This window comes from Canis aureus, chromosome 20, assembly GCF_053574225.1.
Source record: "Canis aureus isolate CA01 chromosome 20, VMU_Caureus_v.1.0, whole genome shotgun sequence".
NCBI classification, from domain to species: domain Eukaryota; kingdom Metazoa; phylum Chordata; class Mammalia; order Carnivora; family Canidae; genus Canis; species Canis aureus.
The window spans coordinates 20125428-20152949 of NC_135630.1; the positions used below are offsets into that span (position 1 = coordinate 20125428).

Below are 27522 nucleotides of genomic sequence, written 5' to 3' on the forward strand. Positions count from 1 at the left end.
TTGTAAATCTATGATACTTTTTAAACAATCAAGTTTCAGCCTCTTTGATTGCCTCTTCATATGGTAATAATCTTAAATTCCTATAAGAGTAGAAAATAATTGCAAATTTCTTTTAAAATTATTATCATTGGCATTTTGAAATGTTTTCTACTTTAAAATTTGTTGTTGGTAATGTCATGTAATTTTTATGATCTAAATTTGGGAACCCTTTTATTGAATTTATTTTAAACTTAATTTGCTAAAATTCAGTATATATATATATATGGCAAAATCTGTAGTCCTGATTTTTATATCAGGATGATGGGTGAATTGGCATAGTGAAGGGGAAGTGCATTCTTTGCAGTCATTATTATTGCATAATGGCTTGCAAGAATATAACTATACATTGAAATAAATGTGAACCACAAAAATATATCCCACTTAACTAAAACAATGTATTTCCAACCCAGCTTCCTATTACCAGATCCCCCAAAGTGTCTGTGGCCACTGCTGTGCTACCTTAGACGAAAGATGTGTGTCTGAGGTAAGTCTGAATGGGAAGAGACAGTGGTCTTTACATTCGTGGTTAAAATATCTTACTTTTGCACATTTTACAAAAACATATGACCATGCAAACAGATTTTTAGAATACCCTCACAGGGCTTTGAAATGGGCTTATGTGAGTGAGAAGTCTTTTAGCTTGAGCTTCATTAGCTTCCCTCTAAGTATCCTTATAAATATTCTTACTATATTTCACCTGTATTTACATATTTTTGCATTACAATTCAGTTATTTATTCTCTTTGTCTTCTCATGCTCTAATCCTTGATTTCTCTATGATCCAGTGGATAGGGAAAGTATACCGCTTCATCTTGTACCTGTAGTGTTTGTTAAAGTATCTATCACAGAGATTGAAACATAAAGAAAAAAGATTGGGGCATCTGGGTGGCTCAGTGGTTGAGCATCTGTCTTTGGCTCAGATTGTGATACCAGGGTCCTGGGATCAAGTCCCGGATCAGGCTCCCTGTGGGGAGCCTACTCCTCCCTCTGCCTGTGTCTCTGCCTCTCTCTGTGTGTCTCTCATGAATAAATAAATAAAATCTTAAAAAATTATAATTTATTTAATTAACAATGATATAAATATTTTTAAGTTAAAAATCTGTATGTGAGATAACTAAAATAAATCAGAAATATAATTGAGAACATCTAAAAGACCAGGTGAGAAAAAAGGGTGGCTTGGACAGTGCAGAGAAGTTGGGGAACAGGGGATGCTTCAAGATCTATCTTCTACAACTAGAGTTGGCCGACTTGTTGGTTTGGAGGTAGTGAAGAGAGAGTGAGCTTCAGGAGAGCATTGGGTGTTTAGCTTGACCAATTATATAGAGTAGAACCAAAATGGGAAAGACTGAATAAACATCAAGTTCCAGTTGGAAACTCAAGACTTTACATTTTGGCATATCAAGTTTTAGGTGCTTATGAGATATTCAAGATGAGGTGTCAAGTAGGAAATTCAAAGTAGTTTACAGCAGAAAAGACCAAAGAGCTTCATGATATCAGAGAATAGAGGCGATGGCTTTGCCAAACAACCTTTAATAATTTAATGCAATTATGGGAGTCAGAGACATGTAGAAGCGAGTGCTTAGTACTAGAGAATGGGAACTGGATGAAGCAGTGATGGAATAGAGGAGTCTATCGTGGGAGGGAATTGAGTAGTGGTTGTCTGAGTTAGTGAGAAGCATTAATGTGCATGATGACAACTCATAATCTGAGGGAACTACTAATGCAAAGACCCACTAGGCACTAGCTTGTACCCTGACAAACTCAGATTTATTGACTCTGAAATGAAGGAGGACATTCCAGTGGAACCATGGAATAGCACTGAACAAGAGGAAGGAGGAAAACATCTTTCATACTATTTGAATTCCCTCTGAGGTATTCTGGGGAGGAGACTAAAGGAAGTGTAGGTGAGTTGTTTCTGTGACAGGATCTGAAGAAGGAAGATAAAGTAGAGATGGCTGCTGCCATGAGGTGAGGGTCGTTTAACAACTGGAGATCCCCAGTGACAGATGAGTATAACCAAGTGGGTCTTGGAGCGTCACTGGTAATAAAGCAGTTAGTTACTCAGAGACAGTTGTTTTGCCATTTTATAGCAGCTACATGACCTTACGAGCAAGAATATCTCCTTTCAACTTTGCAGCTGGCCTAAGCGTCTGCTCTCCCAGTGTAGTTAATAGTGAGTTTACTTCTTAAAATTTTAGTCTTAGCCGATTTTTAGTTTTTCCATCCCAGCTAGGTTTTAACTCTTTTAGTAAGAGGTGGAGTGCCTATGTTAATAAGTCTGGTTGCTTTAGGAATGAAGCCAGCAAAGGTGGTCCAGTGGGAGACACTGGAAGGTACAGTGGTGAGATCAACCTAGAGGCAAGTGCCTGAAAGGGATCTTTATTTCTTTAACAACAAGAGGGCTTGTTATCATAATGCCACTCATTTCTCTATACTCTATATTCTTTGAACCAGAAATTATACTTTTAGGGATCTATCCCAGGAAATCATGCACAGATATACACAAGATTTTTTATTTTTTTATTTTTTATTTATTTATTTTTTTTATTTATGATAGTCATACAGAGAGAGAGAGAGAGAGAGAGGCAGAGACATAGGCAGAGGGAGAAGCAGGCTCCATGCACCGGGAGCCTGACGTGGGATTCGATCCCGGGTCTCCAGGATCGCGCCCTGGGCCAAAGGCAGGCGCCAAATCACTGCGCCACCCAGGGATCCCATACACAAGATTTTTATGCAAAGATGCTCATCACAATATTGTTTATGTTACTCAGATGGCAGTTAAATTCGCTCTGTATTTTGAGATTCAAAAAATGTTAACTCAATCTCTTTCTTTTGGGGATCAATATATTTCAATATAATTGGTTTGCCTCAACCAACTTTTTGTTTTCCATTTTATTTTTGTAAATTTTCATCTGAATCTGAATTTCTTTCTCCAATGGAATTTTAGTTTCAAGTGATTATAATGTCCCAAGTCTTTCCTCTCCAAATAAAACATCTCATTTTTCTTGATTTCTCTGTCTCCTAAAATACAATTGACCTTTCAACAAGGTAGGGTTAGGGACACCAAGTCATGCAGTTGAAGAGCCACATAAAACTTTTGACTCCCCTGGAACTTGCCTAGTAATAGCCTACTGTTGAGTGGAATTCTTTTTTTTTTTTTTTTCCAGATTTTATTTATTTATTGATGAGAGAGAGAGAGAGAAAGAGAGAGAGAGAGGCAGAGACATAGAGGGAGAAGCAGGCTCCATGCAGGGAGCCTGATGTGGGACTCCATCCCAGGACTCCAGGATCATGCCCTGGGTGCAATGCAAGCGCTAAACCGCTGAGCCACCCAGGCATCCCTCCTGGAACCCTTATCAATAACATAAACAATTAACACATATTTTGTGTGTTATAGGTATTATGTTCTATATTCTTACAATAAAGTAAGCTAGAGAAAAGAAAATGTTATCAAGAAAATCATAAACATGTAACCGTGGAAATACATCAATTTCTTTCCATGTTTTCTTGTCATTGTCCCCAAACTGTGCCTATACAGAACCATTCCTTCTTCCACCATTTGCTTTAGTGTCAGTGTCAAGTCATAGACAGTTCCATGACATATATGACATAAAGGAAGTCAAAAGCATTCTTGAATAACTGGAACCCTTCTGCCAGATTGTCTAATCTTGATTTGTTTCCTGACACTGCTTCTTCTATACCTTTTTTCCTCATTGTCTAGCACTGGTTCAGAAGCACTCATTTCTATCAAATTGTCTTCTGTTAATTCCTCCGGTGTGGTGTCTATTAACTCTTGAATTTCTCCATGATTCATATATTGAAACCTTTCACTCTCCAACTTCTTTTTGGGGGAGGGGTTTATCCACACTCGCTTTCATACCTTGATTGGCTCTGTCATAAGTCTTGTGAAGTCATGCAAGGATTTGTTGTTTGGGGCTTGATGGCTTTCACAGGTTTTGTTTTTTGTTTTTGTTTTTGTTTTGTTTTGTTTTTACATAACAACAATGGCATCTTCAATGCCAGGCTTTCATGATATTCTCTCTTGCATAACATTGACAATCCTTTCCATAGAGTATCATATATAATGAAACTTAAAGGTCACTGTCACCCCTGATGTAGAAGATGAATTAGAAGTGTTGTGTTTCAGGGGAAGTAGACCACTTTGACACCTTCAGTGTTGAGCTCATGGCATGGCCAAAGGCATTGTCCAATATCAAAACAACCTTGAAAGGCAATCCCTTACTAGAAAAGTACTGCCTGACTTCAGCTACAAAGCATTGCTAGAACCAATCCAGAGAAAATGTCATTGCCCAGGCCTTCTTGTTGTACAGCCAAAAGACCAGCTTCTGTTCTTTACCTTTTCCCTTCAAAGTTTGGGGTTTAGCAGCTATATAGATAAGAGCAGTCCTGATAATAAACTAGAATGCATTTGCACAAAACAGTAGAGTCTTCCTATCCCTTCCTGCCTTAACTCCTGGTGCTTTCTTCTCTTTCTAACAATTGTCCTGTGTGACACTTTTCTCCAGAAAAGGACACTTTCATCTACATTAAAAACCTGTTCAGGCAGATATCCTTTCTCCTTACTGATTTTTATAATGGCACTTGGGAACTTGCATGCTGCCTCTTAGTGGGAAGAAACTGCTTCTTCTGTTTTCTTGACATTTTATAAGCCAAATCTCTTTATAAAATTATCAAACTATTCTTTGCTGGCATTAAATTTTCCAGTTTTAGATCCTTCACCTTCCTTTTGCTTTAAGTTGTCCTATGATCATGTCAGTTTTTCTCAAATCTTATTAAAGTCTATAGGTATGCCTTTCTTATAGCAATCCTGCACTCATATAAAAATTACATTTTCAATATAAGATAAAAGGCTATTTTGCAAAAATGCAAGATTTTTCTCACCTACTAGAGTAGAGTAACTGTGACGATGGCTTTATGAATTTCCTTTTTTTTTTCTTTTACAATCAACCCTACCAATGGATTTATTTAGCTTAAAATGGCAAGCAACCACAGCTGCAGACTTTAATCTGTGGTGCATACCAAGAAATTATTTTTCTTGTGATGTTATGACTTTTCTCTGCTTCTTCGGAGTACTTCCAACATCACTAGTGGCACCTTATATGGGTCCCATGGTGTTATTCAACATTAGTAGAATTATACTAAACATGATGAAAAATATGCCAGAATCACAAGATACCACTTTTTCCTGTGATATGGAATTTGCTGGTGAGATGAACTGCTCACGAGGAGCTGATTAGTATCAGGTGGTGTTTTAAACTGACACTTGCATCATTTGAGCTTTCTGCAATAGCAACTGGGGGGGAGAGGGGCTATGAAGTTATTCCAGTACATTGTGTACTATAGTTAATTTTACACAGTTATGATTTAATACTGAATCTTTACATTTTTCTCAGTTGCAAATTGCACTATGAACAGTCTGTGTGTATGTAAGTTTTGATAAATTTTAACTTTTATAATAGATTTGTGTATGTTTATGATAGTAAATGATAAAATAGATTAGAATCTATGTATATTTCATGCATTCACGACATATCAAACTTTTTAATTTCTTTGATAGTTTAGGCTATGTGGTTCATGTGCAAGCTTTTTCAAATTGCTGCAAATCTCCAAATAATGGTTCAATATATTTTTTGAAAAAAATCTGTGTATAAGTGAACCCATGCAGTTCAAATCCATGTCATTCAAAGATCAACTGCAGATTTATGCATGAATAGTGGGCTTCCTTAGGGTTTTGAGATGCTGTGTTCATTTGCTTTATTTAAATTACTTAAAAGACTTTCTTGTTCATAAAAACTTTATATATCTCAATATCATCAATTGTTCTCAGGCTCTTTTATATGTAGACTCTTAGATTCCCTTATTTGCCTCTCTGTACTAGAGTTGATAACTTCAAAGTGTTTGCAGGTGAAATGCTAGGGGTAGGTAGAACAATTATGGGTAAAACGATTTTATCTCTATTTTCTCTAACTTCCAAACTAATAGCAGGACCTGTGATGATTTCTAATGTCATATAATCTACTTCTTTTTCTATTTTTCTTATTTAATTTTTAGCTAATTAACATATAGGTAACATTGGTTACAGGATTAGAATTTAGTGATTCAGGGGCACCTGGGTGGCTCAGTGGTTGAGCATCTCCTTTTGGCTCAGGTCATGATCCTGGGGTCCTGGGATCGAGTCCCGCATTAGGATCTCTGTGGGGGGCCTGCTTCTTCCTCTGCCTATATCTCTGCCTCTCTGTGTCTCTCATGAATAAATAAATAAAATCTTTTTTAAAAAAGAATGTACTGAGTCATCACTTACATATAACACCCAGTGTTTAACACAAGTGCCCTCCTTAATACCTACCATCCGCTTAGCTCATTCCCCACTTACCTCTCCTCTATTAACCCTCAGTTTGTTTTCTACAGTTGAGTCTCATGGTTTGCTTCCCTCTATTTTTAAATTTCCTTTCCCCTATGTTAATCTGTTTTGTTTCTTAAATTCTACAAATGAGTGAAATCATATGGTGTTTTTCTTTCTCTGACTGACTTGTCACATAGCATAATACGTTCTAGTTCCATCCATAACATTACAAATGGCAAGATCACATTCTTTTTGTTGGCTGAGTACTATGTCATTGTATATGTATGTACCACATCTTCTTTATCCATTCATCTGTTGATGGAAATCTGGGCTCTTTCCATGGTTTGGCTAATGTGGACATTGCTGCTATAAACACTAGGGTGCAGGTGCCCCTTTGAATCAGTATTTTTGTATCCTTTGGATAAATCCTAGTAGTGCAATTGCTGGGTGGCAAGGTAACTTTTTGAGGAACCTCCATACTTTTTTCCAGAGTGGCCATGCTAGCTTGCATATGCACCAACAGTGTAAGAGGGTTTCCCTTTCGCTACATCATTGCCAACATCTGTTGTTTCCTGAGTTGTTAATTTTAGCCATTCTGACTGGTGTAAGGTGGTATCTCATTGTGGGGTTGATTTTTTTAAAGATTTTATTCATTTATTCATTTATGACAGGGAGAGAGAGAGACAGAGAGAAAGAGAGAGAGAGAGAGAGAGAGAGGGAGAAGCAGGCTCCATGCAAGGAGCTGGATGTGGGACTCCATCCCAGGACTCCGGGATCACGGCCTGGGCCGAAGGCAGGCACCAAACCCCGGAGCCACCCAGGGATCTCCCTGTGGGGTTGATTTGTATTTCCCTGATGCTGAGTGATGCTGAACATTTTTTCATGTGTCTGTTGCCCATTTCTATGTCTTCTTTGGAGAAATGTCTGTTCATGTCTTCTGCCCATTTCTTGACTGGATTATTTTGTTTTCTAGGTGTTGAATTTGATAAGTTCTTTATAGATTTTGAATATCAGCCCTTTATCTAATATGTCATTTGTGAATATCTTCTCTCATCAGTAGGGTTGCCTTCTAGTTTTGTTGATCATTTCCTTTGCTATGAGAAAGATTTTATCCTGATGAAACCCCAATAATTCATTTTACTTTTGTTTCCCTTGTCTTAGAAGACATGTCTAGCAAGAAGTTGTAGTGGCTAAGGTCGAAGAGGTTGCCATTGTGTTCTTCTTTAGGATTTTGATGGGTCTGTATCTCACATTTAGGTTTTTTATATTTTAAATTTGTGTATGGTGTAAGAAAGTATAGTTTCATTCTTTTTCATGTTGCTGTCCAGTTCTCCCAACACCATTTATTGAAGATACTGTCTTTTTTTCCACTGGATATTCTTTCCTGCTTTGTTGAAGATTAGTTGACCATAGAATTGAGGGTCCATTTCTGGGTTCTCTATTCTGTTCCATTGATCTGCGTGTCTGTTTTTGTGCTAGTACCATACTGTCTTGATGGTTGTAGCTTTGTAATACAGTTTGAAGTCTAGAATTGTGATGAATCCAACTTTGGCCTTCTTTTTCAAGATTGGTTTGGCTTTTTGGAGTCTTTTCTGGTTCCATACAAATTTTAAGATTGTTTGTTGCAGGTCTGTGAAAAATGCTGTTGGTATTTTAATAGGAATTGCACTGAATGTGTAAAATGCTTTGGGTAGCACAGACATTTTAACAATATTTGTTTTTCTGATCCATGAGCATGGGATGTTTTTCCATTTCTTTGTGTCTTCCTCAATTTCTTTCATAAATGTTCTAGGTTTTCTAGGTATAAATTTTAGCTCTTTAGTTAGGTTTATTCCTAGGTATCTTATGGTTTTTGATGCAATTGTAAATGAGATCAATTCCTTGATTTCTTTTCCTGATGCTTCATCATTATTTTATAGAAATGCAACAGACTTCTGTGCATTGATTTTATATCCTATGACTTTTGCTGAATTCCTGTGCCAGTTCTAGCATTATTTTAATGGAGTCTTTTGGGTTTTCTACATAAAGTATCATATCATCTGTGAAAAGTGAAAGTTTGACTTCTTCTTTGCCAGTTTGGATGCCTTTTATTTCTTTTTTGTTGTCTAATTGCGGAGGCTAGGACTTCTGGTGCTATATTGAACAACAATGATGAGAGTGGGCATCCCTGTCATGTTTCTGACCATAGGAGAAAAGCTATCAGTTTTTCCCTATTGAGGATGATACTCACTGTTGTTCTTTACCTATGCTTTTTATAATATTGAGGTATGTTCCCTCTATCCCTACATGGTGGAGGGTTTTCATCAAAAAAGATGCTTTTTCTGCATCTATTAAGAGGGTCATATGGTTCTTATCCTTTCTTTTATTAATGTGGTGTATCACATCAATTGATTTGCAGATGTTGAACCACCCCTGCAGCCCAGGAATAAATTTCACTTGAGGGTGAATAATCCTTATAATGTTCTGTTGGATCCTATTAGCTAGTATCTTGGTGAGAATTTTTTGCATCCATGTTCATCAGGAATATTGGTCTGAATTCTCCTGTTTAGTAGGGTCAAGGTAATTCCAGCCTCATAAAATGAGTTTGGAAGTTTTTTTCCATTTCTATTTTTTGGAAAAGCTTCAGAAGAATAGATATTAGTTCTTTAAATATTTGGTAAAATTCCTGTGGAAAGCCACTCAGTCTTGGACTCTTGTTTTTGGGAGATTTTTGAATACTCATTCAATTTCTTTGCTGGTTATTGGTCTGTTCAGATTTTCTGTTTCTTCCTGTTGCAGTTTGGTAATTTATATATTTCTCAGAATTTATCCATTTCTTCCAGACTGCCTAATTTGTTGGCATATAATTGCCCATAATATTCTCTTATAATTGTTTCTATTTCTTTTGTGTTGGCTGTGGTCTCTCCTCTTTGATTCATGATTTTATTTATTTGGGTCCTTTATCTTTTTTGAAAAGTCTGTCTAGAAGTTTAGCAATCTTATTAATTCTTTCAAAGAACTAGTTCCTAGTTTCATTGATCTGTTTTGCTGTTTTGTTTTGTTTTTTTAAATTTCTCTATCATTGATTTCTGCTCTAATCTTTATTGTTTCTCTTCTCCTGTTGGGTTTAGGCTTATTTACTCTTCTTTTTCCAGCTCTTTTAGGTGTAAATTTAGGTTGTGTATTTGAGACTTTTCATGCTTCTTGAGGAAGTCCTATATTGTTAGATATACTTCATTTTCATTTGCTTCCATGTATTTTTAAATTATTCTATAATTTATTGCTTGACTCATTTATCTTTAGTAGGATGTTCCTTAAGCTCCATGTATTTGTGGTCCTTCCAAATTTCTTCTCATGGTTGACTTTAAGTTTCATAGTGTTGTGGTCTGAAAATAAGTATGGTATGATATCAATCTTTTTGTACTAGTTGAGACCTGATTTGTGACCAGTATGTGATCAATTCTGGGAAGTGTTCCATGTGCACTCAAAAACAATATGTATTGTGCTGCTTTAGGATTAAATGCTCTGAATATATCTGTTAAGTCCCTCTGATTCAGTGTCTCATTCAAAGCTCTTGTTTCCTTGTTGATCTTCTGTTTAGATGATCTGTCAATTGCTAAGTGGGGTATTAAAGTCCTCTATTATTATTTATTATTATCAACGAGTTTCCCTAATTTTGTAATTAATTGGCTTCTGTATATTTGGCTCTCCTGTTAGGGGCATAAATATTTACAATTGTTAGATCTTCTTGTTGGATAGACCCTTTCATTATGATATAGTGTCCTTCTTCATCTCTGATTACAGTCTTTGGTTTAAAATCTAGTTTATCTGAAGTAAGGATGGCTACTCCAGCTTTCTTTTGAATCCATTAACATGACAAATGGTTCTCCATCTCCTTACTTTCAACTTGGAGGTGTCTTTGGGTCTAAAATGAGTCACATATATGCAGCATATTTATGGGTTTTGTTTTTTAAAATCTTTCTGATATTCTATATATTTTGAATGGTGTATTTAGTCCATTTACATTCAAAGTGATTGTTGAAAGATATGAATTTAATGGCATTGTATTATCTATAATGTCACTATTTCTGTTGATTATTTCTGTTACTTTCTGATCTTTGTTACTTTTGATCCTATTTCAGTTTTCTTGCAAGATTGGTTTAGTGTTCACAAATTCCTTTAGTTTTTGTTTGTCCTAGAAACTCTCTCCTATTCTGAATGACAGCCTTGCTGGATGAAGTATTCTTGGCTTTTTTTTTTTCCCATTTAGCATGCTGAATATATCATGCCAGTCCTTTCTGCCTACCAGGTCTCTGTAGATAGGTCTGCTGCCAGCCATATATTTCTACCCTTGTAGGTTAAGGACCTCTTGTCCTGAGCTGCTTTTGGGATTTTCTCTGTCTCTGTAATTTGCAAGCTTCACTATAATATGTCAGGGTGTTGACCTATTTTGTTGATTTTGAGGGAGTTCTATGTACCTCTTGGACTTGAATGCTTGTTTCCTTCCTTATATTAGGGAAGTTCTCAGCTATGATTTGTTTAAATAAACTTTTTGCTCCAGTTTCCTGCTCCTTATCTTCTAAGACTCCTATAATATGGGTATTATTTCACTCTATAGACTCACTGAGTGCCCTAAGTCTACTTTCATGACCTAATAATTTTCTTTCTCTCTTCTTTTCAGCTTCCTATGTCCCATCATTTTTTCTTCAATATCACTGATTTACTCTTATGATTCATTCTTCCTTGTTTTTATGGCCTCCACTTGGTACTGCATCTTGGTAATAGTATTTTAAATTTCAGCCTGACTAGATATTAATTTTTTTAAATCTCTACTGTAAGGAATTCTCTAGCACCTTCTTCTTTTTTTTTAATATAATATATTACCCAGTCATTTTTTTTACATTTTTTATTTATTTATGATAGTCACAAAGAGAGAGAGAGAGAGGCAGAGACACAGGCAGAGGTTGAGAAGCAGGCTCCATGCACCGGGAGCCCGATGTGGGATTCGATCCCGAGTCTCCAGGATCGCGCCCTGGGCCAAAGACAGGCACTAAACCACTGCTCCCCCTAGGGATCCCGTCTCTAGCATCTTCTATGCTTTCTTCAAGCCCAGCTAATATCTTTATAATCATTGTTTAAAATTATTGTTCAGATATCTTACTTATATCTGTTAATGATTAAATCCCTGGCAGTGGATACTACCTACTGTTCTTTCTTTTGGGGTGCATTTCTCCATTATGTCATTTTGTCCAGAAAGGAATAGAAGAGAGAAAGAGAAAAAAAAAAAAAAAAAACAATAATAACGACAATAGAAACAAACAACTAGTTCTTGGGTGTGTTTTGGTCTGCATATATATGTATATATAGGTATATATATTTGTTCTGCATATATATGTGTATATATATATATATAGAATTGAAAAAAATAAGAAAATAACTTTGAAAATTATACTAAAAACTAAAGAATAAAAATATACAGAGAACGCTATCTACTGTTTTCCTCAAGAGCTTTGCAGCCCTCTATGGTCAGTAAACTTGGTGAGAGTGTGTTGTTTGTGCTGGTCTTCTGGGGGAAGGACTTGTTGCACTGATTCTCAGTTTGTCTTGCCCTAGTGGAAATACACCACCAGTGCTGAGAGGCAGGGCTTGGCGTAAGTGCCTCCAGATTCCACTAGGTGGTGCTACTTTGCTCCTTGCCATCTTTCAGCATTGGTGAGGGAAGAATATGGTTGAGCCTCACCCTCTAGCCCTGGTGATGAAAATTGATGTCCCTCACTTTTCAGTAAGCCCTCATAGAAAAGCAATCAATCACTGTTGTCTCCCCAGTTTCCTCAGAACTCTTTGTTCACCTGGCCTGTGACTAAGCTTTTTTATCTCAGGCATGCAACTAAACTTCAAAACTATGAATTTTAGGGACTCCTACAATTGGACCCTTGCTGTTCCTCCTGGGGTGTGTGTGTGTGGGGGGGATTCACCAGGCTTCTTATTTTTGCCAGATCCCTCCCAGGAAAGCGGTCATACAACCATGCAGCAGTTCACAGTCCATGGCTACACAGAGCAGAAAGTGGGCTCCTAGGCTTACTGTTCTCAGCTAGCTTCTGTGCCTGGGAACTCTGCTCCACTCTGGCACCACCCATTCTTCTTGTGACCCCTAGGATCCTGAGACTACACTGTCACATCTGGGATTCCTCCCCATTCACCACATGAACATATTTGAGCCGAACTTCTAAAAGTTCCAATTTTGCATTCCACTGTTTCACAATGCCATTCATTATGGGAAGACATTTATCATGGAGGCGAAAACATGAATTGTAGAGTGAGGATCACACCCTTCTCTCACTGGATTCTATGGATAATCGAGTCTAGATTCTGAGAAATGTGAATACCAGAAAAATCCTGGTGATGAGAAGTAATGTGTCCCCATTTTATGGAAAAAAGCCCCCTTGTGGCCCAAGTTGAGATGCAACTACTGAAGGATGCTTAAGTTAGACCTCAGTCAGCAGGTTCTTGGAGAAGCACCAGCCATCAGTCTCCATAGCTTGCATGCTATGCTGTATTTCTCTGAAGTAATCTGCATTTCCTGAATAACTGAGAGACTACCAGAAACCATGTCTTCTCTCTCCTAAATTTAGTTAATTAAAAGTAGATTTTTAAAAATTCAGTTTTTATGATAACATGTAATCCAAATATAACTTAAAGAAAAAACCTAGAATTATCAGATTAACTATTAAAGTTTAATGTGGATTATGAAATAATGTTAAATATAAATAAATATAAAATTCATTCTAGCAGGAGCAGAGCTTTTCTCTCTAGGAGAAACTAGACAAACTATTTACTCTTGTCCCCCAAGATGCGTTCAAACTTATAAAATCATTTCAAACTTATTTATTTACCTAGTGTTAACCTTGAGGAAATTATTTAGCCTCTCTAATCCCCAGTTTATCCATATGTAAAGTTTGGATAATGTGATGGTTAATTTCATGTGTCAACAAGACTGGACTAAGAAATGACAATACATTGGTAAAATATTATGTTTGGATGTGCCTGTGAAGGTATCTCCAGAAGATAGCCTTTGAGTCAGTAGATTGGGTAAAGATCTCCTTCACCAATGCAAGATGCAAGTAAGCATCATCCAACGGGCTGAGAGCCTGCCTAGAAAAAATAAGCAGAATTTGTTCTCTCTGCTTGAGCTGAGACATCCGTTGTCTACTGCTCTTGAATTTTGGTGATCCTAGTTCTTGGGCTTTCAGATTCAGACCAGATCTTACAATATCTATCCTTCTCTTTCCATTCTCAGGCTTTTGAACCTATACTGAATTATGCCATAGGCTTTCCTGGTTCTCCAGTTTGTAGAAGGCAGATCACAGGACTTCTCATTCTCCATAACCACGTGAGTCCATTGTTGTAACAAATCTCTTAAACATATACATCTCTATGAAGATTCTATTGATCTGTTCCTCTGGAGAACCTGAGTAATAAAGAAAATAATAAGACTTAGCTTATAGAGTTCTGATGATGACAGATGAGTTATTATAGGTAAAGAATGCAAAACTACTTGATATATGTATATATATATACATATATATACACATATATATATGATAAATGTTCAACATTTTAGTTGCTTTTATCATTATTGTTATCATTGTTATTACTGAGCCTTTTGAGAGCCTGTAGTACATACATAAGAATCCCATATTTTGGCCTCCTCTCCTGGCACATTTGTAGATCTTACGAGGCACAAAGAACATGCGATTCCTGGCACCCACACTTAAATGTAATTATGCATTCCACACTAGATTTAGCTATATAATGAACCAAATTTCAACAAAAATGCCCTGTGTTTCTTGTTAAACACTGTTGAATTCCTGGTATATAACACAATACATAGGAGAGAAGTAGATATGAACCATTTCAGCTTATTCTTAGTTTATTGCCTGCAGTCACAAGGTCTTTAATATATGCTCAAATTTTAATTTTCCTTACTGGTACCCTGAATATCTAAACTGAAACTGAACTGCGTCATTCTATATTAAAGCTCGCTGTTGATGTGAATTGAAAGTGTGCAATATTCTCACTGATAATTCAAACTTTGTAAGGAGTGATTTAGCTTCTTCATCAATCAAGGTAAAGAGTCCTGTGAAGGACTCTACTAGGTTGCCACATTGTGGTTCATTGTGGTCTTTGAGAACAAAAATAAGCTTGGAAGGCTCAATTTGCCAGGACTTTTAAAACCTTTCTTTTATGACTCAGAAGTGAATTGGGATGTCATGTGTCTTCTTCACTATGAGATCAAATTCTATAATACTCTTAGGTTTATTTGTTATTATTAATAACAATTCCGTGTTTTGAATGTCTAAATGCTAGGTATAGAGTGGCATATTTTACATAAACTTAATTTAAATATTTATAAAATTAAAAAACAAAAGAGCCTTAAAATTTATGTACTTTCATACAGCTAGAATGTGTCAGAATTGGACTCAGAATGAGGTTTTTCTGACTATGAAAGTATATACTTAACTCATCTGAATATTATATTCCTGTATATAAAAATGCCAAAGGAGTAGCAGACATTAAGTTATGTGTTACACATGCAGAAATGAGTTAGAAGCCATGTGACCCATATGGGAGCTGAGATCCGTAAACCTATCCAGAAGAGTCTATAGATTCTAAAACTGAAGCCTCTCAAGCCATCATACCAGAGAAATGTGATTTCTTGAGGTCTTCATGGAAGGGATTTATATATTATCAGGGAGAGTAATCAAATGATAGTGAACATTAACAAGTTTGTTGAATAGAAATTGATTTATTTAACATATAAGAGCCCTTTACATACATGTTAAAGAGCTATGTAGGGACTTAAAATACTTGCTTTTTGGTATTGTCACTGCTTATTTCATAATGCAATCTCTGGTTGACAACATATTTTTTTAAGGTCAGTATGCTTCTCTTAAATGTCTGTCTCTTATTTCTCCATTTTTTTTTCTATTTCCTCTGAAGGATTGGAACTCAGTTCTTTGCATCTACTGCCATGTCCTAAAATTATAATTCTTGGTTCTTTCAACCTGCCACTTCCAATAACCACAAGGGGAAAAAGTGCTCTGCAAGCCAGTTGGCTCTATTTAGTATCATAAGGAAAAACTACATCTGCTTTTTGGATTAAACTCTGCTTATAAAACCATGCCTATTTAGTTGACAGGGAGAAAAAAAAAGTATAAATTACATGTTTTAGTTATTCTTGTTTTAGTAGACTTCAGAGCTTTAATTTACCCTAGGCTTACCCTTGAAAAAAAATACTGAGAATTTCAATTTGTTGGTTTCTGGCCAGCTGTTTTCTTTTAGACTGGCAGCATGATGTTTGCCAGAGTTACAATCACTTATGCCAATGCCTATTAGAGACTAAATACTGTTTGCCCCACGCACTTGTTCTTCTGACGTAAAATTAGTTGCAATAAACACTCAGCAAAACCATAAGTTAATTCAGAAAGTATTTTTTAATTACCTGTTCTGTGCATTGTTCAATGCTGGTGCTGTGACAAAGTATGATGAAATTTACCACATGGCCTATGGCCTTGAGGAGCTTCCAGTTTCATAGTAGAAGGAAAATAGTGTGACAAAGCACATAACAATTTTGCACAATAGTTCTGAAATAAATTCAGGGGAATCTATGATTCAAAAGACATGAAGATTTTCTCATGAAATAAGTTAAGATTGAGGGGAAAAATAGAGTGTGGTTGAAGTGTTCACGTCAGATAAAGTTTCATGGAGAAAGTACAAAATGAGAAAATATGTGGGTGCAAAGGAAACATCTTCTCTTATAAAAATGGTGACAAAAGTATTTTTTAAGTAAAAATAACTTACTGCTATGAAGACATAAAAATATAACAGTGAAAAAAAGATTTCATTACTTCTAATCTTTTCAATAATTAATTAATTAGCAAGTATTTAACATTTTATTAAAAAATATTTCTTTGGATGGAAAAGTTGAATGAATTGCTACCTCATATAGAATTCCAGTAAAAACTTGTGTTTACATGATTAATATTTAAAGTCATATCTCAAAAAATATATAGATTTCATTCTGAGTGCTACATATCTCAGGGTTCAGAAGGTATAAATAAATCCTGATACTCTTTCCATCTTCATTTTCTTAAAATTGTGACTTTGAGAATAATTTGGAGGGATAAAAAATAGTGTATACTGAAAGAGACACATCTCTAAGCCATATTGTTCTTACATAGGTTATAAGAGATATTTCAAGGGTCCAACAAATTTTAAGTGCTAAAATGAAGCCGTTAGGACAAGAATTTAGTAAATGTCTCCAGTGAGTTTTTGAATGACAGTGTTATTTGATGTTCCATTATATCAAAGAAGATAGTAATTCTATAAGAATGAAAATGAAAGAAAACATTGTAATTTTGTTTTTTAAATGTGGAACACCACTTGTTTAGAGTTAGCAGTCATTAATAGCCATTAAAGGATTTGTTGTCATGAAACTAAAGCATCTAGACTAAATATACTTAAACCTTGGAGAAACTAATGTTGGATATAAAAGAATTTTCAAACTTTGGTTAAAGAATACTTAATTTTATTTCTTTTTGTTTTAAAATAAATTTAAAAATTGATTTTTAAAAAATCAAATTGTTCTGAGTTTAATAAATTAATTATTTAGTTACTTTAGCATTCTATAGTCATAGCCTTGGCATGGAAAAATTTTTAAAATTTATAATGTCCTCATTAAAACTTAAAAGTTTAAGATGAAACTCTGTCATTAGAACATTTTTCAGTTCTAAGATGACTGAAAATAAGATTCTAATGTTTGCTCTATTAACACTTGATATCACTATCTTAAATGAGTTGAATTTTATGAAATTACTTTCCTAAAAATAGACACAAAATTGAAATGACTTATCCTGAAGAGTGCCAACAAATAGCAAAGTTTTCATCAACAGATGGCTCTTGAAAATCTAAATTTTTTACCATCTGTAAGTGCTATGATGCATTTTTTAAACCTCAGTTTTCCAGGTTATTAAGAAAATCATTATTTCTTTATAGATATTTCCAGAGGAGAAGTTTTCTGCATTAGAAATTTGTGATTTGGGCTTGGAAATTAAGACAAATATGTTTGTTAAACTTAATAATTTGAGCTGAGGAAAAGGGATTCTAGATAAAATCTTATTTTTTAGGTAGTATTATACAGATATACTGTTTTCTGTGTTTTATAATGTCTTGGATATTGTGCCACTACTCATAGCATTATAGCATTAACTAAATGACCCTTTAAAATGATTTTGTATTTCACATTAAAGGAACAAAATGCTCATATTTTACATAGTAAAAAAATATATAATACAGAGGTAAAATGTAAATGCTTTTTATCTTTTGGATCATCATTTAAAATAAATTATTAGAAAGAGTTTTATGACTGGAAATTTTACTCCATAAGCCATATTGTTCTTACATAGGTTATAGAAGATATTTCATTAAAAGTGAAACACTGCATCTTGGACTTTTAAATTAGAATCTCCAATCTAATCATTTGCTGATATGTTTATTTAATAAACAATGAAGACTTCAAGATGAATCTGTTTTTCCCAAACACAAATACCTCCAAGTCCATAAGAGAGACAGCCAAACAAACAGATAATATAAAATATTGTAGGTACCAAGACAGATGTGTGCTTTTCCAAAAATAAAAAAATAAAAAAAAAATAAGAGATGTAAACATGATTAATTTTATTAAAGGGACCAGGAAAAGGAAGCCATCAGAATATGAGCAAGTTTTTATTTTTTTTAACTAGGCAGTTTAATAGAAACAAGACATCAAAATTCTAAGTAAAGTTAACAATAAGTTTCCCAATTAAAATGTAAAAAAAGAGACATATTTCCTGACTGTATAACACTGACTGTATAAGCTTTGACTGTGTAACACTTCTTTCGATTCAGTTCATCACATTTACAAAGGACACTGATAAGCCAAACTATACATAAAGGAGAACAAGACAATAATTATAATAGAAACCTCTTCAGATGAGAAATGTTTGAGAAAATGGAATAAACAAACTTGAGATATGACACTTTTTTCAGATATCTGAATAACGGTTATTGCAAGAGGAAGGAGTTTCCATAAAGAGAAAAGAATTTAAAAAATAGATGTTAAGTTAATGGGGGACAGATTTTAGTTCAATGCTATGAAGAAATATTACAAAACCCTTGAGCCATTTAATACCACATATTTTGGTATAGATAAATTAAACCCATAGTTTTTGAAAGTATTCAAACAGGTGTCCTGTGCAAGTAGCAGTGCCAGTGGTGGTAGAATTAGTAATACTGTTACTAATAGTAGAACAGTAATTCTATATTTGTAGACTATATTAGTATATTAGTAATATTATATTAGTATACAATAATATACATATATGGTAGAATAGTATATATGTATAGTGTATAGTATACTCAGATAAATAACCCTCAGTGTATTGTGCTTTGTCAGTTCTAACAGAAAATTTTCAGTTAGTGTAACAATATAATTTAACTGTAATTCACATTTCCATAATTTTCATTAAGCATATGAAATGTTTGCTATCTTATGAAGTATTGAACAATATTTCCCTTTCCAGTATCATTTTAACAAATAATTATCATGATTATTTATAAAACTTACATGCAAGGTAATTAAGTTTTACCCTTTTAATTTTAAGCATTAATGCATTCTGTTAAGTGCAAAAAATGCAAAAATTTAAAGTTGTGGCTTTTTCAGTATTGCATAGACCTCTATGGCCACATTTTATTATCAGAATTAGTAAACCAAGATTTATTTGGTTTACCATTTTATTATCAGAATTATTTATTATCAGAATTAGTAAACCAAGATGTTAAAGTCTTTTAAGCTAAAACTGAATACAAAGATATGATTCTCTTTTCCCAAACTTTGGCATGCATCACAATCACCTGAAAGTTTCTTTTTTTTTTTTTAAATTCCACCTGAAAGTTTCTTAAAAGTGGAATACCGGTGTCCTTCCCAGATCCTTGGAGTCATTAATACTTACTATAAGATTAAGCTTTGAATTAAGCTTTAAATTTGAATAGAGTTTGTTGTTACAACTAACTGTGATTTAAATTTGCACAATATTCCAACAATAAAAATAATTTTATTAAATTTTGTATTATAAAACACTGAGTTTTTTGAGTGAAAAGTTCATCATCATTGAGATTATATTGCATCTTTAGATAAATTTAAAGAGAATTAACATTTTAATGGTACTAATTGCCTAATAGATGAATGTTGTATATTTTGCCACATACTTGTCTTCTTTCTCTCAGCGGTTTTATAGGTTAGCAGTGTAGACTTTTTTCCACATCTTATGATTCTTAAGCACTTTACATTATAAGTTACTTTAAATGTGTTGTTTTATTTTTAAAATCATTCTTGATGGTAAATAGAAAATTGGTTGAGTTTACTCCAGAGTAAATCTTGGAAAATTGTACCAGCCAGTATTTATGAGAATTTTCTTAATGGTACTCTTCACAAAATCTTCAAATGTGAAATAACAATGCATTTTGAAGTGACTACATAAAACATGAATTCACTTACTGAAAATAAATAAAAACTAAAAAAATCATAAACTACATACAGTATCTTAAATTTAAAAAACACATATGAGAATGAAAAAAAGTTAATTCTTGAAAACTACACAAAGTATGATATTTTAAACACCAAGGAGCATATTTTTATGATGAAACAATTTTAAAATTCATGGAAAAAATAAATCCCAACTTAATTTAATTGTTACCACTGAGAGGAACAAAGGGAATGAGATAGGTGAGAAAAAACTTTGGGTTGATACTGATGTAGTTTTAGAATACAGGTATTTTATGGGAGTTCATTTTATTATTATGATTTATGATTATGTATTACAAATACTGCACTAAAATTAAGGAATAGCATGTATGTTAAATAAGTAGAGAGACTTTCAAAACTATTAATATCATTTATTCAAAATTAATTCAATAAAATTTGTTGATATTCATTATTGATATTAATGTGCCAAGGACTATTCTAGATTATTTTTCAGACAGCAGAAGGGGCAGAACTGAAAAAAGAATCTCTTCTCTTATAGAGGTTGTTTTCATAGGAGGAAGTAGATTTACATAACTGAACAAATATTTATGAAATGTGGAGAGTGGGATTATCAAGAAAAGAAGAGGCATAGTATATATGGCAAGAGATACAGAGATAGAGATTAAAGTGCAGAGAAAATAAAGCCAGATCTGTAATCATAGACACATTATTGTCAGGAAAATGTGAGTGAGTGTGAGCATAAGGGATTAGAAGACAGTCGTGTACTAGAAAAATGTTTACTGACTGTGTGGTATAAATATTTAAACTATCAGTTTGGGAAGAGCACACACATGACTCTTGGGAGGCAATAGGAGCTGGCTCCAGTACACAATGATTGAAGATGTAGGCAGCAAAGAACTTCCTTTTTTTAAAAAAAATTTTTGTCATTTATTTATTTATTGTAAGATTTTATTTATGTATTCATGAGAGACACACAGGGAGAGAGGCAGAGACATAGGCAGAGGAAAAAGGAGGCTCCATGTGGGGAGCCTGATGTGGGACTCCATCCTAAGACCCCAGGATCATGACCTGAGCCAAAGGCAGATGCTCAATGACTGAGCCACCCAGGTCCCCCAAATTATTTTTGAAAATTTATTAATTTTAAAGTTTAGTTTGTTTTTAAAATATATATTTATTTACTTATTTATTTTAGAGAGAGTGTGTGAATGATGAGAAGGAGAGGGACAAACAGATTCCATGATGCTCGCAGAGCCGCATACAGAGACCCACATGGGGCTCCCCACATGCACAGAGCCCCACATAGGCTTGCTACCTTATGATCATGACCTGAGCCAAAATCAAATGTCTGCTGCTTAATTGACTGAACCATCCAGGTGCCCCAGGGAAGAACTTCTAAAAGTCACATAAGAAAAGAGTGAGCTGAAGTTAAAGGATGAAAAATGAAAATATTTAATAAATTTTAGTTTCTATTATATTTGAAAGTTATGAGAATTGGGACATTGAGGGCAGATATTGAACAGAAACATGGCTGTGATACAGAGTGGAGTCTTTAAATAGGGATAATGGTGAGGGTGCACTTAACTAGAAATATGTTTTTCAAATTTCATCATAAAAAAATAAAAAAAATTTCATCATAAAATTGAGTAGCTGAGATGTAATACAGAAAAGAAGCCAAAGTAATGGAAGACTAGGATACCACAAGATTCTGGTGTGTTGATACTGAAATCATAACAAATTCTTTAAGAAAATGTGGTGAATTTAGATGATAAAATCCTCAAACTGTATAAGGAAGTGACTTTTAATTCCAGATGGTTATTCTATAGGGGAGTTTTCTGATTATTGGTAGTGAGTTCTCAAGAGCACAGTAAGAGTTTTTGAGGTCAGAGAGGATTGTGAGATTGAGAAAGAATTAGGGATGAGAGATAGCCTGTGTCTTGACTTACTGTGGCTGAGTGTGGCTGAGGTAAATAGGGATGTTAAGTCCTAATTAGACTATTTCTGCTTTACTCTGTGGAGAGATGGTTTAAATGGTTTAAATCGTAAGCATTCTTTCAGGGATTAGTCTCCTAGATAGATTATGCTAAAGCAGGGAATGTTGGCAAAACATGAGGAGAATTTATGAGGACCTTGTGGAACTATGAGTCCCTTTTGAGTTCTGGCAAATGGAATCATATAGAGGCCAGGGAAATGAAGTTTTACCAAAAAACATACAAAATTGTTCTTATGTGGGCTTCATCCCACATAAGATGATTGTTGATTATCCATCAACGTAGCATGTTAGAGTTAGACTTATTTTGACTTATTTTAATGAAATAGAAGAGGGGCACCTCGGTGGCTCAGTCAGTTAAGTGTCCGACTGGATTTTGGCTCAGGTTATGCTCTTGGGTTGTGAGATTGACCCCTGCCTAGGGCTTCCCACTCAGTGCAAAGTCTGCTTACGATTGTATTGCTCTTCCTCTGTCCCTACTCTCTCTCTCTTTCTCCCTTGCCCTTGCATTCTAACAACAACAACAACAACAACAAAGAAGAAGAAGAAGAAAAAGAAAAAGAAAAAGAAAAAGAAAAGTAAAAAATTACCAATTTATTTAGTTATTTAGCAAAGACATTTGAATTCTTACACTGAGACAATGATTCTTCTGGGGATTAGATTCATTTTTAACATTCTTATTTTGAAATTATTGTGGATTCACATATAACAGAAAAATAATACAAAGATAACCTGTGTACCATTCACCCAATTAATCCCAATAATAACATTATAAATAACTATACTATAATATCTTAACCATGAAAGTGAATTGATACAGTTCCTGGATAATATGTAGATTCTTCCAATTTTACTACACTCATTTTTGTGTGTTGGGGGCACATGTACGCATATGTATTTAGTTCTATGCATATTATCACATCTGTAAATTGGTGACCACCATCACAGTCAAAATACACCACACTTCCACGACAAAGATCCCTTGTGCCCTCCTTTATTGCCACAGCAACTTTCCTCTATGCTCCCTCCAAAGCTGTTTTCTTATATAATTTTGTGATTTCAAGAATTTTACATACATGGAATAAAACAGTTTGTGACTTTTGGGTTTGGCTTTTCCCTTGGTACAAGTCTACTGAGATCCATCTAACTTGTCGCATGTTATGAGTAGCTTGTTCTTTTTACTATTGAGTATTCTTTTGCTGAGCACCACAACTGTGGATGTGCCACAGTTTGTCCAACCATTAGCCAGTCGGAAGATATTTGGATTGTGTCAAGGTTGGGATTATTATGAAGACAATTTCTACAAACATTTGTGTACAGACATTTTGTGAATATAAATTTTCATTTTTCTGGAATAATGTCCCAGAGTGTAATTGTTGGTCCACACGTAAGTGCAACTTTAGTTTTGTAAGAAGCTACCAGCAGATATATTGTGTTACATTCTCACCAGAAATGCATGAGATACCCATACATTTTCTGCATTCTCACTAGCATTTGAGTTTTCACTATTTTTTTTTATTTTAGCCATTCTGATAGCTGTATAGATATCACTATATCTCCTTGTGGTTTTAATTTGTTTTCTAAGTGGCTAAATATACTGAACTTCTTTTCATGTCCTTATATGCCATTTGTATATACTTTCAGGTGAAATATCCATTCATGATTTTTATCCATTTCCAAACTGGATGTTTTTAAAAAGTTGAGCTTAAAGAGTTATTTATATATTCCAGATACAAGTTCTTTGTTGGCTATGGGGTTTATAGTTTCTCCCCTATGATAGTTTATCTTTTCATCTTCTTCAATGGGTTTTGGTAGAGTAAGAGTTTTTAAATTTGTTGAGGTGCAATTCACCAGTATTTATATTTATGGGACATGCTTTTGGTGTCATGTCTAAGAACATTGTCTAGCCCTAGATCTCAGTTTTCTCCAATGTCTTTTTTTTTTCTACAAGTTTTTGTAGTTTTACATTTTATATTGTCTATGACCCAAGTTGAATTAGTGTTTCTATAGGGTGTGAAACATAGATTGATAGTTAATGTTCTTGGTTTTTTGTTCTTTTGTTTTGTTTTGTTTTTGCCTATGGATTTCCAGTTGTTCTAGCTCTAGCACCATTTGTTAAAAATACTCTATTTTATCCATTAAATTGTTTTTTGCACCTTTGTAAAAAATTAGTTAGCGATAGTAGTATGGTCTATTTTGGGGTTTTCTATTCTGTTCCATTGATATGTGTCTGTTGTTGCACCAACATCATTGATTACTATAGCTGATTACTAATATATATTACTATAGCTATATTACAATATACTATAGCTAGGATTTAATAGTAGAGTAATTCCTCTCTCCTTCTTCTTTTTGAAGATTGTTTTAGTTGTTCTAGGACCTGTTTCTTTCTAAATAACTATAGAATATGCTTATATGTGTCTACAAAAATCTTTCCTTTTTTTAGTAGGAATTAAGTTAATTCTGTGTATCAATTTGAGGATAATTGGCATTTTCACTATGTTGAGTCTTCCAATATGTAAACATGACATGATTTTCAATTTCCTGGTTCTTTTAAAATTTATTTTATGACCATTTGGTATTTTTTTAGAATTTTTGTTTTATTTGAGTATAGTTGACACACAATGTTACATTAGTTTCAGATGTACAACTTAGTGATTTGACAAGTTTATACATTCAGCTATGTCTACCACAAGCATAACTGCCATCTGTGCCTAACAAGCATTGCTGTCAATATAATATCATTGACTTTATTCTTTATACTCTGTTTTTTATTCCTATGACTTTCTCATTCCGTATTGAGGTCTGTATCTTCCTCTCTTTCACTGCTTTAGCCCAACTCCTGACCTCTCTACCCTTTGGCAACCATCAGTTCTCTGTATTTATAGTTTTAATTCTTCTTTTTGTTTGTTTTTTTCTTTTTTTAGACTCCTTTTATAAGTGGAATCATCTGGTATTTGGCATTCAAAGTCTGATGTACTTCACTGCACATAATACTCTCTAGGGCCCATCCACGTTTTCTCAAATGGCACCATCTCATCATTGTAATTACTATATACTATCCTATTGTGTGTGTGTGTGTATGTGTGTATACACATACATACATACATACATACCACTTTTCTTCATCCAATTGTCTATTGGTGGATACTTATTTTCATGTTTTGACTATTGTAAATGTTGCGTTAAATAGAGGTGCATATATCTTTTTGAGTTAGTGTTTTCCCTGGATATATGCCTTAAAGTATAATTTAATAATAATAAAATATTATTGGGTTATATGAGATTTCTTTTTTTTTTTTTTTTTTTTTTTTTATTGGTGTTCAATTTACTAACATACAGAATAACACCCAGTGCCCGTCACCCATTCACTCCCACCCCCCGCCCTCCTCCCCTTCTACCACCCCTAGTTCGTTTCCCAGAGTTAGCAGTCTTTATGTTCTGTCTCCCTTTCTGATATTTCCCACACATTTCTTCTCCCTTCCCTTATTTTCCCTTTCACTATTATTTATATTCCCCAAATGAATGAGAACATATAATGTTTGTCCTTCTCCGACTGACTTACTTCACTCAGCATAATACCCTCCAGTTCCATCCACGTTGAAGCAAATGGTGGGTATTTGTCATTTCTAATAGCTGAGTAATATTCCATTGTATACATAAACCACATCTTCTTTATCCATTCATCTTTCGTTGGACACCGAGGCTCCTTCCACAGTTTGGCTATCGTGGCCATTGCTGCTAGAAACATCGGGGTGCAGGTGTCCCAGCGTTTCATTGCATTTGTATCTTTGGGGTAAATCCCCAACAGTGCAATTGCTGGGTCGTAGGGCAGGTATATTTTTAACTGTTTGAGGAACCTCCACACAGTTTTCCACAGTGGCTGCACCAGTTCACATTCCCACCAACAGTGTAAGAGGGTTCCCTTTTCTCCACATCCTCTCCAACATTTGTTGTTTCCTGCCTTGTTAATTTTTCCCATTCTCACTGGTGTGAGGTGGTATCTCATTGTGGTTTTGATTTGTATTTCCCTGATGGCAAGTGATGCAGAGCATTTTCTCATGTGCATGTTGGCCATGTCTATGTCTTCCTCTGTGAGATTTCTGTTCATGTCTTTTGCCCATTTCATGATTGGATTGTTTGTTTCTTTGGTGTTGAGTTTAATAAGTTCTTTATAGATCTTGGAAACTAGCCCTTTATCTGATATGTCATTTGCAAATATCTTCTCCCATTCTGTAGGTTGTCTTTGAGTTTTGTTGACTGTATCCTTTGCTGTGCAAAAGCTTCTTATCTTGATGAAGTCCCAATAGTTCATTTTTGCTTTTGTTTCTTTTGCCTTCGTGGATGTATCTTGCAAGAAGTTACTATGGCCGAGTTCAAAAAGGGTGTTGCCTGTGTTCTTCTCTAGGATTTTGATGGAATCTTGTCTCACATTTAGATCTTTCATCCATTTTGAGTTTATCTTTGTGTATGGTGAAAGAGAGTGGTCTAGTTTCATTCTTCTGCATGTGGATGTCCAATTTTCCCAGCACCATTTATTGAAGAGACTGTCTTTCTTCCAATGGATAGTCTTTCCTCCTTTATCGAATATTAGTTGCCCATAAAGTTCAGGGTCCACTTCTGGATTCTCTATTCTGTTCCACTGATCTATGTGTCTGTTTTTGTGCCAGTACCACACTGTCTTGTTGACCACAGCTTTGTAGTACAACCTGAAATCTGGCATTGTGATGCCCCCAGATATGGTTTTCTTTTTTAAAATTCCCCTGGCTATTCGGGGTCTTTTCTGATTCCACACAAATCTTAAAATAATTTGTTCTAACTCTCTGAAGAAAGTCCATGGTATTTTGATAGGGATTGCATTAAACGTGTATATTGCCCTGGGTAACATTGACATTTTCACAATATTAATTCTGCCAATCCATGAGCATGGAATATTTTTCCATCTCTTTGTGTCTTCCTCAATTTCTTTCAGAAGTGTTCTATAGTTTTGAGGGTATAGATCCTTTACATCTTTGGTGAGGTTTATTCCTAGGTATCTTATGCTTTTGGGTGCAATTGTAAATGGGATTGACTCCTTAATTTCTCTTTCTTCAGTCTCATTGTTAGTGTATAGAAATGCCACTGACTTCTGGGCATTGATTTTGAATCCTGCCACGCTACCGAATTGCTGTATGAGTTCTAGCAATCTTGGGGTGGAGACTTTTGGGTTTTCTATGTAGAGTATCATGTCATCGGCGAAGAGGGAGAGTTTGACTTCTTCTTTGCCAATTTGAATGCCTTTAATGTCTTTTTGTTGTCTGATTGCTGAGGCTAGGACTTCCAGTACTATGTTGAATAGCAGTGGTGAGAGTGGACATCCCTGTCTTGTTCCTGATCTTAGGGGAAAGGCTCCCAGTGCTTCCCCATTGAGAATGATATTTGCTGTGGGCTTTTCATAGATGGCTTTTAAGATGTCGAGGAATGTTCCCTCTATCCCTACACTCTGAAGAGTTTTGATCAGGAATGGATGCTGTATTTTGTCAAATGCTTTCTCTGCATCTAATGAGAGGATCATATGGTTCTTGGTTTTTCT

At 34.7% G+C, this 27522-nt stretch overlaps 1 long non-coding RNA gene across 4 annotated transcripts in view; it reads left to right on the forward strand.

The window, feature by feature from the left end:
• Positions 1-27522, forward strand: part of LOC144291523 (uncharacterized) — a 777143-nt gene that overhangs the window by 523371 nt on the left and 226250 nt on the right. For all 4 annotated transcript variants that reach the window (XR_013358836.1, XR_013358834.1, XR_013358832.1 and 1 more), the window contains one exon: positions 13679-13771. This is a non-coding gene — a long non-coding RNA (uncharacterized LOC144291523). The remainder of the gene's footprint in view (positions 1-13678; positions 13772-27522) is intronic.